Genomic DNA, 14,634 nt, shown 5'->3' with positions numbered 1-14,634 from the left:
TAAGGCATCAACATCGTATTAGTCAAATTCTGACACAGTGGACAATCCTGTTATTTTCCTTTTCTTTTGGAAGAGTTTGTAATGTTTAAATCTTCATAAAGATCCAAAGTTTGTATTATACAGAAATTTGTCTTAAGATGATGTTTCAGTGGAAGGAAATGAGAGTAGTAACTGCTTTATCTTTATTTAGAGTCTTAAAGTAATGGAGCCTAACTTTGGTGAAAACCTATGGACTCAGTCTCGTTATTTTGTAAGCCATACCTTAAATTTAATGCAAATTATATTATTAAGTTTCTCATGCAAAAGAGTCTAGATAAGGACTAGGGCAGTCTAAACCTGGTATGGCAGCTCCACAAAGTCATCAGACACCCAGACTCCTTTTACTTTTCTGCTTTCTAGCTTTAGCAAGGGACTTCCGTTCTCAAGGTCATCTCAGGATACAAAAACACTGCTGCAGATCCAGCCACCAAGCCCCCAGTCCAGGCAGCAGGAAGGAGGCTGGGGAAGGACAAAAAGGATGTGGACCAGCTGTGTGTCCTCCTTACATAAGGGTTTTCCGGAAAGTTCAATCCGGCAACTTCTGCTTTTATCTCATTGGTCAGGGCTTAGTCACATGGCCAAACCTACCTGCACATGATGTTGGGAAAGATAGTCTTTATCTGGTCTAAGGAAGAAAGAATGGGGGAATGGATATAGGGGAAGTATCCACAATTGCAACCGTAAAAGATGAAGCAGAGGGACAGAAAAGCCCACATAAAAGATCAAAGTCTTCGAAATAGAATAATAATTGGGTTTGAATCTTATGTCTGCTATTTACCAGAGGTAGCCACATCAGGGAGACCAGCTAGAAGGGGATTTGGACCAGGGCGGTAGTGATGGAGATGGGGAAAGGTGGTCAGATTCTGAATATATTTTGAAGGTAGAGCCAACAGGATTTGCTAATGGATTAGAATGTGAGGTCTGAGAGAAAGAGGCATCCAGGATGACACCAAATTTTTTTTTATTGTTTAAGCAGCTGGAAGAATAGAGTTGTTCACTTACTGAGAAAAAGAGAACACAGTGGGAGGAGCAGGTTCAGAATGGGAGTGGAAGGAGATCAGAGGCTCAGATGTTTATTAGACATTCAAATGGAGACGTTGAGTTGGAAGGTGGACATAGAGTCTGGAGCACAAGGAGGTGGTACAAACTGGAGATATATACATTTAGAAGTAAGCAATACATAGATAATATTTAAATCCCTGAGACTGAATGAAATCATTAAATTAGTATGTGAAGATGAAAAATGGAAGAGCTCCAAACAGTAAGCCCTGGGGCACTCCACTGTTGTGGATGGCTAAGTGTTAACCAGCAGGCAGTGTTAACCATAAGCTGGCTAAGCAGGAGAACAGGAATGCATGTTCTCATTTAGGGCACAGAGAGCCCAGGAAAACTGAAAGAACCTGACAAGAAGATGAGAAGCAGTGAGGTGGAAGGAAAACCAGGAGTGTGGTGGAAGCCATGTGGAAGAAATCTTTATGAGCAGGGCGTCACTGTTTTAAATGTTGCTGATAGGTCAAATAAGACCACTACATTTGCTATGTTTGCCTTTTAAGAGTAATTTCAGTGGGTGGTGGGGGTAAAAGGAGAAGAAATAAGAGGAGAATTGGGGACAACAAGTAGATACAACTATTTTGCGGAATTTTGCTATAAAAGGAAAGAGAAATATGGGGGTTAGGGGGTGTAGTAAGCTAGAAAGGAAAGTGGGACCAAGAGATGAGATATTTTTTTTTATGATGAGAGAATGCTTATAAGGTACTGGGAAAAAGGCAAAAAGTGACAATGCCGGGGAGTGAAGGGAGGATTGCCTGCAGCACTGTCCTTGACTTTGTAGGCAAGGGAGGGAGGGGGGTAGGGTTCTAGTGTGTAAGTGGAGGTTATGGTCTTTACAAAGAGCATGGAGAGTTCTTCCAGGGAAACAGAAGAGAAGGAAGAGTCCATGAGCCCAGATTTTTGTAGGTGGGTAGATGTTGTTGTGGGACCTTATGGAAGTTTTCTTCTGCTCACTTCCGTTTTCTCATTGTATAGGAAGCAAGGTTATCATGACAATGAAGATGGAGAAGAGTGGTTGAATTTTTGAGAAAAGAACAAAAGGAATTAGCTGGGTATGGTGGTGTGTGCCTGTAGTCCCAGCTACTTGGGAGGCTGAGACAGGAGAATTGCTCGAACCCAGGAGGCAGAGGTTGCAGTGAGCCAAGATCGCGCCACTGCACTCCAGCCTGGGCAAAAAAGTGATACTCAGTCTCAAAAAAAAAAAAAAAAAAGAACAAAAAGTATGAAAGAGTCCTCTTCCAATAGAGTAAATGAATGAATGAATGGGCTAGGAAAACATAGTATGATTGCTAAGGGTCCACCAGAGATGAGTGATCAAGAATATAAAATGAGGCCGGGCACTGTGGCTCACGCCTGTAATCCCAGCACTTTGAGAGGCTTAGGCGGGCAGATCACTTGAGGTCAGGAATTTCGGACCAGCCTGGCCAACATGGTGAAACTCCATCTCTACTAAAAATACAAAAATTAGCTGGGCGTGGTGGTACGCGCCTGTAATCCTAGCCACTCAGGAGGCTGAGGCAGGAGAATTGCTTGAGCCCAGGAAGGGGAGGCTGCAGTGAGCCAAGATTGCACCACTGCACTCCAGCCTGGGCGACAGAGCGAGATTCTGTCTCAAAAAAAAAAAAAAAAAAAAGAATGTGAAATGAGGTCAGCTTACCTGTGTCCTTTTGTTCAACTGTGAGATGGAGTAGGGAAAAGTTGAATTTAACAAAGATGATAGTTTAACCAAGATAGTTCAACAAAGCGAGAGGTGGGCAAGGAAGTTGAAGGTGTATTCAAGTGAGTGATGAAAACATTTGACCACAGATTTGAGCTGGGCAAGGAGGGAAGTAACATGGAAAAAGTTATTGACAGAAAACATATAAGAAGATCAATGGGTTCTAGGTTCTAATAGAGCTGAAGGATTATTGGAGTTCACAGAGTGTGTGTGAGCCCACTAACAACAACAAATAAAAAGTCCTGGAATTCTCAAATCTAAGACTTAATGATGTCCAAAGATGTCTACAACATAGGGGCTTGCCACTTTGAGTTCACCCACAAAAATAAAATCAATCAGCCTTCTTCCAGTCCTCTCCAACACTGACCTGAGACAGACAGAGTGGCCTCCTAACATGGCAGGATTAAATCCTGTTCCAGGATTCCAGATTTTTATACACTTCCTGCCATTTTCTGCCAATGGCAAATGAGAGATTCCAGTGACAAAGGAGGGCTCTGTGCCAGGTCAACCGAAGAATCTCCCATTTCTATAGCCTGAAGAGAACTGAACATCAGATCTCCGGCAGTCTATTGTGTTAACCGCCTTTCAGGGCAAGACCACATCTGTTTCTGAAGCGGTTCATTAAAGCTGCTCCACATGTACCAGGGCTGCCCTTTCCCTTTCCTGATTCCCACTCTTGCCTTGGGTGTGGAATAGAGAAGGAAATCAGAACCTCTCTGGCCAGGCTCTTTAAACAGGAAAAGGGAAGACCCCAACACCTTGGAGGTGTATAAGAAAGGAACGAAGTAGCCCTGAATCAAATCTCCCAGGAAAGACATTCCTTCTGAGTGTGTAGTCAGGGCCCAGTTTCTCTAGCCATTAACTAGTAAATACCATCCCAAGCATCTTCATATTATTGACTGACATTACAAAAATACCAGAGTCAAAAACACATTTGCAAAAGTCATGCTGAAATTCTCCTTCTTTCTCTCTATGCCACTGAAAAGCCCCAAGTTTATTTAGTGTCTAACTTCGTGACACGCATTTTCAGCTTCCCTTTCGCAAAAGTCTCTTATCCGGATTTGAGAATTTTTAAACCATTCTCTTCATTGAGTATACAGCCCTAAGAGAGAAGAAATGGTCAATCGATAGTCTTTTTTTTTTTTTCAGCTTCTTAAAAAAATCTCCCAGCAGTAAATATAGCACCAACTATCCAGAAGTTTTGAACTTGAGTTTACTTGATTATGATGAACGAAACCAGCAAGTCATGGGCTTTAATTTCTTGAAATTTTTTTAAAGGCCATTTTTGAATTTTTAAGAGTCAGATAGTACTCATCTTTCACTTTTAATCAATACTTCTAATACTTGTTACCCTTCACAAATCCCGGGTCCTATACATTGTAGAACTTAGGTAAGGTAAAGATTTGCCACTAGAGAATGGAACTGAAATCAAAATGTTCCGCTTCTGTGAGTTTAAGAAAAACCTTTAATGGTTCCTTTTAGTGTGGGGTTTGGAGTTGAGTAGTATTTAAAGCACTAAACTGTCTCTCCAGTATTTGAGGGGATTAGGTTTAGAGTTCATTGTGTTGACTGTCTTTTGAAAGATTAGATAGTTTAGTTAGGCTCCTACTGGCCATGTAAATGTCTCAGTGTTTATTGACTGTCTGCAGTCATTATCAAAGACTCTGAACACAATCGACACCTTGTAAACAGAAATCCCATTATTTTTGTAGTACCGATAAGATTTACTGAGAATTTAATTTTTTATGATTGACTGGCCAGTTAAAGATATTAATGCATACAGGAGAGTGTGATAAATGAGTATGAATTCAGTCAACAAACTTGCCCTTTTTTTTGTTTGGAAGCTATAATCTCATTTTGCTGGTAGATTGTAGAAATAATCTATGTGGTATTCTTTTCAAAAATGCTTCTTAAGTACATTTGAATGTGTTATATGCATTTCTACGAATCCTTCAATGATCTACAAAGGGATTTATGTTTTGAGGGGAAAGATGTCTTAAATCTTTCAGTACCTAGAAAGAAAATAAATCTAGGGATAGTGCTGGGAACAAGATAAGGACTTATTTGGGGGGTAGTTTGGGCCTGCATTTTAAAATGCTATAGCCAAAATAAAATTTGGAAAGGCATGCAATAGATGTGTTGTGTTTGACCAGGGGCAAAATCCATGTGCTCAACATTATTTTGATTCTGAATTTAGCGACTTCTGCAAGGGAGTTGTTCTTCAAGCTTCCCTCCCCACCCCACAGTAAAGCATGTGCTAGATAGAAGAGGGTCAAGGAAGTGTGGTTTTCTTGGGGACCTGCATGGCACAGCTTCAGGAGATGACTCTGACAGCATTCAGAGTTTAATCCGGGCAAGAAAAAGCCTTGTTTCAGGAAGCATTGGAAGGGGGCTGGGGTTTAAGAGAAAGCAGAAAGAAAGAATGGGGGTTAGACAGTTCTGCATGAGAGAAGTGGAAAGTGTGCCCCCAACACCTTTGATTGTCCCAGTATAAAACATACATTGTTTAACACACACAAAACAAAATCTTTACAATGAAACCCCAACACTCTTCCAGAGCCTCAGCTCCCAGCTCTGCTCTACTCATCTTTGAATGTGTGCCCCGGCTCCACAGCATGCACCTCCATGCTTGTGCCTTTGCCTTCACTGTACCCTGCTTTCCTGCTTCCTGATATGAAACTGCTTTTCACCCCGAAAGTCCAAAGATCATCTCTTCTGTGACATCTTACAAGCTCCCTCATATAACTCACTCCCTCGCTCCACTATATGCATGGACTTCTTGTAATTTCTTTGTGTGTCTAGCTTCACTACATCTGTAAGCTCCTAGAGGGCAGGACTCAATCTTGCTCTTTTTTTTAAATATCCCCAGAGTCTAGCATATAATATGTACTAATAAGTGTATAGAGCAGGAAGAGGAAGAGCCACATCTGTGCTTTTGCTCACACACTCCATCCTCTTTCTTTCTTTCTTTCTTTTTCAAGACGGAGTTTCACTCTTGTTGCCCAGGCTGGAGTGCAGTGGTGCAATATCGGCTCACTGCAACCTCTGCCTCCTGGGTTCAAGTGATTCTCCTGCCTCAGCCTCCCAAGTAGCTGGAATTACAGGCGCACACCACCAAGCCTGGCTAATTTTTGTATTTTTAGTAGCAACGGGGTTTCACCACGTTGGCCAGGTTGGTCTTAAACTCCTGACCTCAGGTGATCTGCCTATCTCGGCCTCCCAAAGTGCTGGGATTACAGGCGTGAGCCACTGCACCTGCCTTCCATCCTCTTTCAATATAAAGCTTACGCATTCCCAAGAACAAAATTTTGTTTGTTTGTTTTTGTTTTTGTTTTTGAGACGGAGTCTCGCTCTTGCCCAGCCTGAAGTACAGTGGTGCAATCTTGGCTCACTGCAAGCTCTGCCACCCAGGTTCAAGTGATTTTCCAGCCTCAGCCTCCCAAGCAGCTGGGACTACAGGTGCATGCCACCACGCCTGGCTAATTTTTGTATTTTTAGTAGAGACAGGGTTTCACCATGTTGGTCAGACTGGTCTCAAACTCCTGACCTCAAGTGATCCAACCACCTTGACCTCCCAAAGTGTTGGGATTACAGACATGATCCAACACGCCTGACCCGAACTGCTTTTTGAAGACTTCCTTGACCAATGATCTCTCACGTCTTTAAACTCTCATAGCACCCAAGTGAGAATTGCACACTTGACACTTAACAGATTTGTGTCCCATCTTAGTTGTGTTTTTATATCTATGTGCTATTTCTCCAACCACAATCAAAGAACTCTTTGGACTAGGGCTTGAGTGTTTAACCTCCTTGTATCACCCAGGAGGCTTAGGGTGCTTCATTTAGGGTTGTTACCTAACAAGTGGTTGTTGATGAAAAGCTGAGGAAGGTCTGAAAGGTAGATGAGGAAGATTATTTGACAGATTCAGTGAAGGAGGGCACATTCAGAACAGCCCAGGCAAAAACCAAGGTCAAGCAATAAGGAGCGGCAGGTAGACCTCCCCCAAACCCTCAAGCACCTCAGAAGGAGACAAGGCAAGTCCACTAAGTGTTTAACAAGAAGAAATAAAATCCCTGAACTTAATTAAGCTCAGGGAAAGCCAGGGCACTTGCAAGTAGGAGCAAATGTCCACAATCAGTGACTGGTGACAAACGAGGCAAGGAGGAGAAAGTAATAACAGTGAGAACACTGAGAACTGAAGGAGAACAGTGAGAACTAAGCATTTGACATACATTCTTTTTCTAACACGTTTTTATTGAGATATAATTTATATACCAAACAATTCACTCAGTTAAAATATACAAGTCAGCCGGGCGCAGTGGCTCACGCCCGTAATCCCAGCACTTTGGGAGGCCGAGGTGGGCAGATCACCTGAGGTCAGGAGTTGAGACCAGCCTGGCCAATGTGGCAAAACCCCGTCTCTACTAAAAATACAAAAATTAGCCAGGCATGGTGGTGTGCACCTGTAGTCCCAGCTACTCGGGAGGCTGAGGCAGGAGAATGGCATGAACCTGCGAGGCGGAGCTTGCAGTGAGCCTAGATTGCGCCACTGCACTCCAGCCTGGGTAACAGAGCGAGACTCTATCTCAAAAAAAATAAATAAATAAAATAAAAGTATACAAGTCAATGCTTTTTACTATATCCACAGAGTTGTGCAACCAACAGTACAATCAATTTAGAATACTCTCGTCACCCCAAAAAGAACCTCCGTTCCCTTTAGCAATCACTCCCTATTCCCTTCCCAACGTTACCATTCCACCCTGACCAGTAACTCTGGTCAACCACTAATCTTTCTGTTTCTATAGATTTGCCTATTCTGGACATTTCACATAAAAATAGAACACAATATGGCTTTCTTTGTGTCTGGCTTCTTTCATTTAGCATAATGTTTTTAAGGTTCATCCATGTTGTAGCATGTAGCAGAATTCACCCCTTTTTATTGCCAAATAGTATTCCATCACATGGATGCATAACATTCTATTTATCCACGTATTAGTTGATGGACATTTGGGGTTGATTATTAATATACATTCTTTTATTTATTCTTTCCAATACTCCTGGGAGGTAGGTGTTAGTGTCCTCATCTTACAGATGAGTAAACTGAGACTCATACTAACTATCCTGCCCCTCTATATAAAGAATGGCACTGAAGGCCAGGTGCAGTGGCTCAAGCCTGTAATCCCAATACTTTGGGAGGCCAAGGCGGGTGGATCACGAGGTCATGAGATCCAGACCCTCCTGGTCAACATGGTGAAACACCATCACTACTAAAAATACAAAAATTAGCGGGGCATGGTGGCATGCGCCTGTAGTCCCAGCTACTAGAAAGGCTGAGGCAGGAGAATCACTTGAACCCGGGAGGCGGAGGTTGCAGTGAGCCAAGATCATGCCACTGCACTCCAGCCTGGCGACAGAGAGAGACTCCATCTCAAAAATAAATAAATAAATGAGTAAGAATGGCACTGGGATTGATCTCGGTCTGCTTGAGTCCAAAGCCTCCATGTTTAATCGCCACCTGTTATTTGGCAAACATTGTCTGTGGAGGGATGTGGTTCATGCCAAATTCCAAAGACTTATAGAGATCACTGGTGCTCCCCACCTTTCAAGGAATTCGGCTGCAAATTTTCAAATTTCACAGTTATATGATCTGGAGGAAAGAATATGAGCTTTGGAGCTAGATAGTCTTGAATTTGAATCCCACATAGTAGCTGTGTGATACAGGGCAGGTTGTTTAACTTCTCTGAGCCTCAGTTTCCTTTCCTATAAAAATGAAGATAATTCCTACCATGCAGGGTTGTTCTGAGGATTAAATAAGCTAATAACAATATGAGGTATCTGACACACAGTAGCTATTATTATCATGACTGTTTCCAGTGGTAGCAAAAGCAAATAAAATACACACACACACACACACACACACACACACTTCCCACACACCTCCCATAGAGAGGAATTTGAGGAGGTGAATTTAGGATAGGTGGTGGTGAGAAATCTGGGCAGAAATCTCCAGTGGTAGACAGACAGAGATAAAAGGCAGGAACTCAGGTGAGAGGTCAGGGCTAGAGATATGGATTTGGGGGTTATCAGCATGGAGGTGAGGGTTGAAGCTGTGATAACTATTTGGGTAGAACCAGGCAGAAAATAAAGAAATTAATCCAGTGCCTGAGCCCTGGGACATCCATAATTAAGGCCAGCAGAAGGAATAGAAGGAATAAGAAGCAGTAAAGAGTATAGGGATAAGCATTTGGAGGGGTTGTAATGATATCAGAATAGTAGTTAATTTTGAAAGCCAAGGGAGTGAGAATATTTAAGAACTGGATAAGGGACAGAGGAGAAAGTTAAGAAGGTTAGGTTGTAGAAAAGTTTGCAATGATGAGAACTGAGAGTAGGCTATTACATTTGGCAGTCAGGAAGTCAACGGTGGCCTCACATGTTGAGCATCTCTCCATCCAATCAAAAGTTGACACTGCATTTTGATTCCATATATTAATAATTTCTCAGCTGGATGCAGTGGCTCACACCTATAATCCCAGCATTTTGGAGGCCGAGGTAGGAGGATTGCTTTGAGTTCAAGACTAGCCTGGGCAACATAGTGAGACCTCATCCCTTCTAAAAATGAAAATAAAAAAATTAACCAGGTGTGGTGACTCAGGCCTGCAGTCCCAACTACTTGGGAGGCTGAGGCAGGAGGATCACTTGAGCCCAGGAGTTCAAGGCTGCATTGAGCTATGATCATCCAGCCTGGACAACAGAATGAGATCCTGTTTCAAAAAAAAGGAAAGAAAAAGAAAAAGAATTTCCCTTTTCTTCAAGGATCATCAAGGATACAAGCTCTCCTAGAATTTTGAGTAAAATGAATCCTTCAAGAAAATGCAATGTTTATCCTATAGTTCCAGTACCTTTTGACTCATTAGAGAAACTACAGACTCCTCCCCTTTCTTCAACCCCCAGCCTGCAGCCAAGGTACCCCTAGTTGAAGAAGCAAGTTAGAGAATGAGGATTTAGAATACCATGGCTTCACATTTGTAGCCATACTTTCTACTTACCATTAAAACAAATAGATCAAGAATAAAAATTAATTCAGGAGTTATGAATAGGAAACTAAAAATAAGCATAATAGAAATGGGATTACTAAAGTTAAGAAATAAAGCCAGGGCCAGGCGCAGTGGCTCACGCCTGTAATCCCAGCACTTTGGGAGGCCAAGGCAGGTGCATCACGAGGTCAGGAGTTCAAGACCAGCCTGGTCAAGATGGTGAAACTCTGTCTCTACTAAAAACTACAAAAATTAGCCAAGCGCAGTGGCAGGCACATGTAATCCCAGCTATTTGGGAGGCTGAGTCAGGAGAATCACTTGAACCTGGAAGACAGAGGTTGCAGTGAGCCAAGATTGTGCCACTGCACTCCAGCCTGGGCAACAGAGTGAGACTCTGTCTCAAAAAAAAAAAAAAAAAAAAAGAAAGAAAAAGAAATAAAGCCAGAAGCCCAAAATTTAAAGGAGAAAATTATGACACATCAATATTAAAGAATAAAACAAATTAATATTGAAAAGGTTAAATAAAAAATTTAAGAAAGAAACTTCATATATATTTATATTTTTTTTAAAGACAGGGTCTTGCTATGTTGCCCAGGCTGGTCTCGAACTCCTGGGCTCAACCAATCTTCCTGCCTTGCCCCCAAAGTGCTGGGATTACAGGCATGAGTCACCACAACCAGCCAAGAAAAAACTTTGAAGAAAAAAATATTGAGACTGGCCCCAGTGGCTCACGCCTGTAATCCCAGCACTTTGGGAGGATGAGGTGGGCAGATCACGAGGTAAGGAGTTCAAGACCAGCCTGACCAACATGGTGAAACCCTGTCTCTACTAAAAATACAAAAATTAGCTGGGTGTGGTGGCACACGCTTGTAATCCCAGCTACTTGGTAGGCTGAGGCAGGAGAACCACTCGAACCCAGGAGGCGGAGGTTTCAGCGAGCCAAGATCACGCCACTGCACTCCAGCCTGGGTGACAGAGAGAGACTCTGTCTCAAAAAAATAAAATAAAAAAAAAGATTGAACTAAAACCACAAGAATCAAAAGACCACAAGCTAAAGTAATAAAATTTTTAAAACTGGATGCCAAGAAAATGTTAGTAACATTAAGATAAATAAAAAGATACTGTGGCTCATACCTGTAATCCCAATGCTTTGGGAGGCCGAGGTGGATGGGAGGATCACTTGAGGCCAGGAGTTTGAGACCAGCCTGGGCAACACAGTGAGACCCTGTCACTATAAAAAAAACTTTTAAGCCAGGCTCGGTGGCTCATGCCTGTAATTCCAGCACTTTGGGAGGTCGACGCGGGCAGATCACTTGAGGTCAGGAGCTCGAGACTAGCCTGACCAACATGGGGAAACCCCCATATCTACTGAAAATACAAAAAAAAAAAAAAAAAGCTGAGTGTGGTGGCACATGCTTTTAATCCCAGCTACTCGGAAGGTTGAGGCAGGAGAATCGCTTGAACCCAGGAGGCAGAGGTTGCAATGAGCTGAGATTGTGCCACTGAGCTCCAGCCTGGGCGACAGTGAGTCTCAAAAATAAATAAATAAATAAATAAATAAAAACTTTTAAAATAAGCTAGACATGGCGATGAGCGCCTGTAGTCCTAGCTGCTCAGCAGGCTGCAGTAGGAGGACTCTGTCTCTAAAAAAAATTAAAAATTTAGAAAAGATAAGTAAAAAGAAAGTAGAAGCAGATTTTTAAAAATCTAATCAAAAGATTAAAGGAATGAAATATGAAACAATAAAATAATAAGATAAAAGTGGAAAATAATAACAGTGCAAATAAATTAAAATAGCTAAGAATAAACCAGATTAAAAACCAAAAAATCAGATGTAAAAGAATAAAATTATATCAAAGCTAAAACAGGTAAAAATTAGTGAAACATTAAGTAAAGAGAAATATAAATCGATTAGAAAGTGCACTATAACACACAAATACAAACATGTTAAAGCTAAAGTGTTAAAAATGAATCTCTAGTACAATTAAATACCTATCTACAGAGACAAATTGACAGGTACTGTCCATTCCTAATGTGATCCTCCAGGTTCAATGAAGCTACACCCACCCAGGTCACCCAGGGGAGGGCAGAGCCAAGGAATCAAGCAGAGTGGGGTTCCTGTCCTCCATCTAGTTGGAAACACCATGCATGCCCAGGATGCCAAGCAAGCTCACCTGTCCCATGGGCAGCTGGGAGATGCCAGGCTCCCCAGAGACTCCCTGGGCACGCACCACTGTTTCATTGTTGCTGCACACTGCAGAGCTCTTATAGGCGGTGACGTCATAGGACAACTGGCAGCCTATGAGGATTCTACAACTAGTTATCCTTTTCTCCCATACAAAAGGAGGTGTCCGTGAGGTTAGAGCTAGCTGCAAGTAATGGAGACCCAGAATAACAGCGGCTCAAACAAGCTAGAATGATGTTTATTTCTCATGTAACAGTCAAAAAAGTAAGCCCAGGCTGAGATTCTAGTCCTACTCTATAAAGTCCTCAGGGTCCCGGGCTCCTTCCAACTTTCTGCTCACCATTCCAAGGACCCTGCACTTAGTTAGGCCTTGTCCTCATGGCCCATGATGAAGCTCCCATCAGCTCTCTCCAGGAGCACGGAAATAAGAAACTGTGAGGAGCAAACACCAGTTACCTCTTAAGGAAGGTTTCCAGAAATGCCATCTGGCATTTCCACTCACATCCCTTTGGCCAGACTAAGTAACATTTAGCTGCAAGGGATGCTGGGAAATGTAGTTTTAATTCTGGGGCCATGTGCATAGCTGCAAATTCTGTTATGGTAGAAAGTGAGAACAGATATTGGGTGTCAGCTACTGGTCTCTGTTTTGGGAGGATGCAACATGAGTGCTCTTCTCCCTCCCCCTCCTGAGGAATGCATCTTTATTTCAGGGGAGACCCAATTTTAAAAATCTTTTTCACCTTGGTCTAGGGGAGGAAAGAAAGCTCTAGTAAAACTACATAAAGAAATACTGGCATAAATATGAATGTTTGCACACATTTTGAGAGGGGTCATGATTTGATCAAAGACACCAACATCTCACTCTGGTCTAATGTATCAGGAATCTGTGAAAACTAAATTACAAAGTTGTGAAGACCCAGGTTTGCCTCTTTATATAAAGAAAGTCATCTGCTTTCTGGTTTGGTTTCTGTCTCCTATTGAGTTCCCTGAATATCTTGGCCACTGAATAACGGGGAGAAAGATTACCCTATCCAGATACCTAATGGGGAGAAAGGTTACATATCCAGAATGGGGAAAATGGGAAAGGTTAACCTTTCTCCCCATTCTCCCCCATTCTCCCCATTCTCCTCTTTGGAATAGGCCTACCGGACCCAAAGAATTTACAGAGGAATTTAGAGAAATGTACAGGCCCCCATTATGTTTCTAGCACTTTATTACTCACTAACAAGTATCAAAAAAGGAAAGGCCTTTGGACTAAGTGAAGAAAAGATACATTCATGGGACCTCAGTTTATCTCTGTGTAACAAAAGGACTGAATTAGATATGATGGTTCTCAAACTGTAGTCTGTATAAGCATCACACTAAGTAGCTGGTTAACAAAAATTCAGATTCCTGGTAGGTAATATATTTTAATGTAACAATATAATAATGATATAGGCAATGATATAATCAATTATATGATTTCAGATTTCACATTGTAATTATCCTTTAAGAAATTGCTATTTATATAGTTTTGGTGAAATTGCAAAGAAAAAAATTCACAATGATCTGAAAATGCTATTAAAATACCCCTCTTTGGTTTTCAACTACATATCTGTATGAGGTCAGACTTCGACCAAACAACATAACAGATGCAATGCAGAAGCAGAAAAGAGCCCAGCTGTCCTCTGTTAATGTTAATATTATAAGATATTAAAGAGATTTGCAAAAATGCAAAGTGATACCACTGTGTAAAATGATAAAATGATAGCCAAAATGTAAAATAATAGCCACTTTTTAAAATGTGGCTGCTAGAATACTTTAAATTACATTATTTGTTGTTTGGGATGATATAATTACTTTTTTCATATGATATGCAATGTACATTAACATAATGATTTTATTATTGCTTTTAAAAAATAACTATTTTAAAAATTGCGAAAATGTAGATTCTAAGTTCCCTAAACTGCCACCCCCCACCACCACCAGCACCAAGAATTCTGGTTCCATAGGAATGGGCTTGGGCCTGGAAATGTTCATTTTGTGTAATTCCTCCAGGTAATTATGATGCAGGCGGTCCTCAGCCTACCCTTCAGACAGGTGCTCTCTAAGGCCCCTCCCACTCCTAAACTGTAAACAGAAAGAAGGAAGAGAAATATATTATTTTAGGGTCAATGGAGAGATTTAAAATGGTGTTTTGGTTTCCTCGGTGTAGATTTCAGGGCCAGTCATGTGACCTCACTGCAAACAAGTTTTTTTGTGTCAATGCCTCAAAGTGTCGTGGCTTCCTCACCTGTCCTTAACCCTGCCCTTCTGGCCAGCGCATTTAGCTATGTTTGAACTCGATGTTTCCTTTGGTAAAGCTTTTCCCCATTATAGTAATTTCTCAAAGAATTTATAACCTTCAAGGTAAAGGTCTCTGAAGTAGGACTCTAAGGATGCTCCACACCATTGACACATTAAGAGCACTTCAAGTACATTAATGTCCTAAGTCCCTGGATTTATTGCAACACAGTAAAGCCTCTTTTCAGAAAGCCTACTCTTAGTTCCATTTATTCAGCAGGCTTTTCCAGAAAGAGATTAGAAGTAAAATGATTTGAGATAGAATCAAAGAATTCCATCTTTTTAA

This window comes from Pongo abelii, chromosome 8 (genome assembly GCF_028885655.2).
Source record: "Pongo abelii isolate AG06213 chromosome 8, NHGRI_mPonAbe1-v2.0_pri, whole genome shotgun sequence".
Classification (NCBI taxonomy): Eukaryota; Metazoa; Chordata; class Mammalia; order Primates; family Hominidae; genus Pongo; species Pongo abelii.
This window is presented reverse-complemented; position numbering follows the sequence as displayed.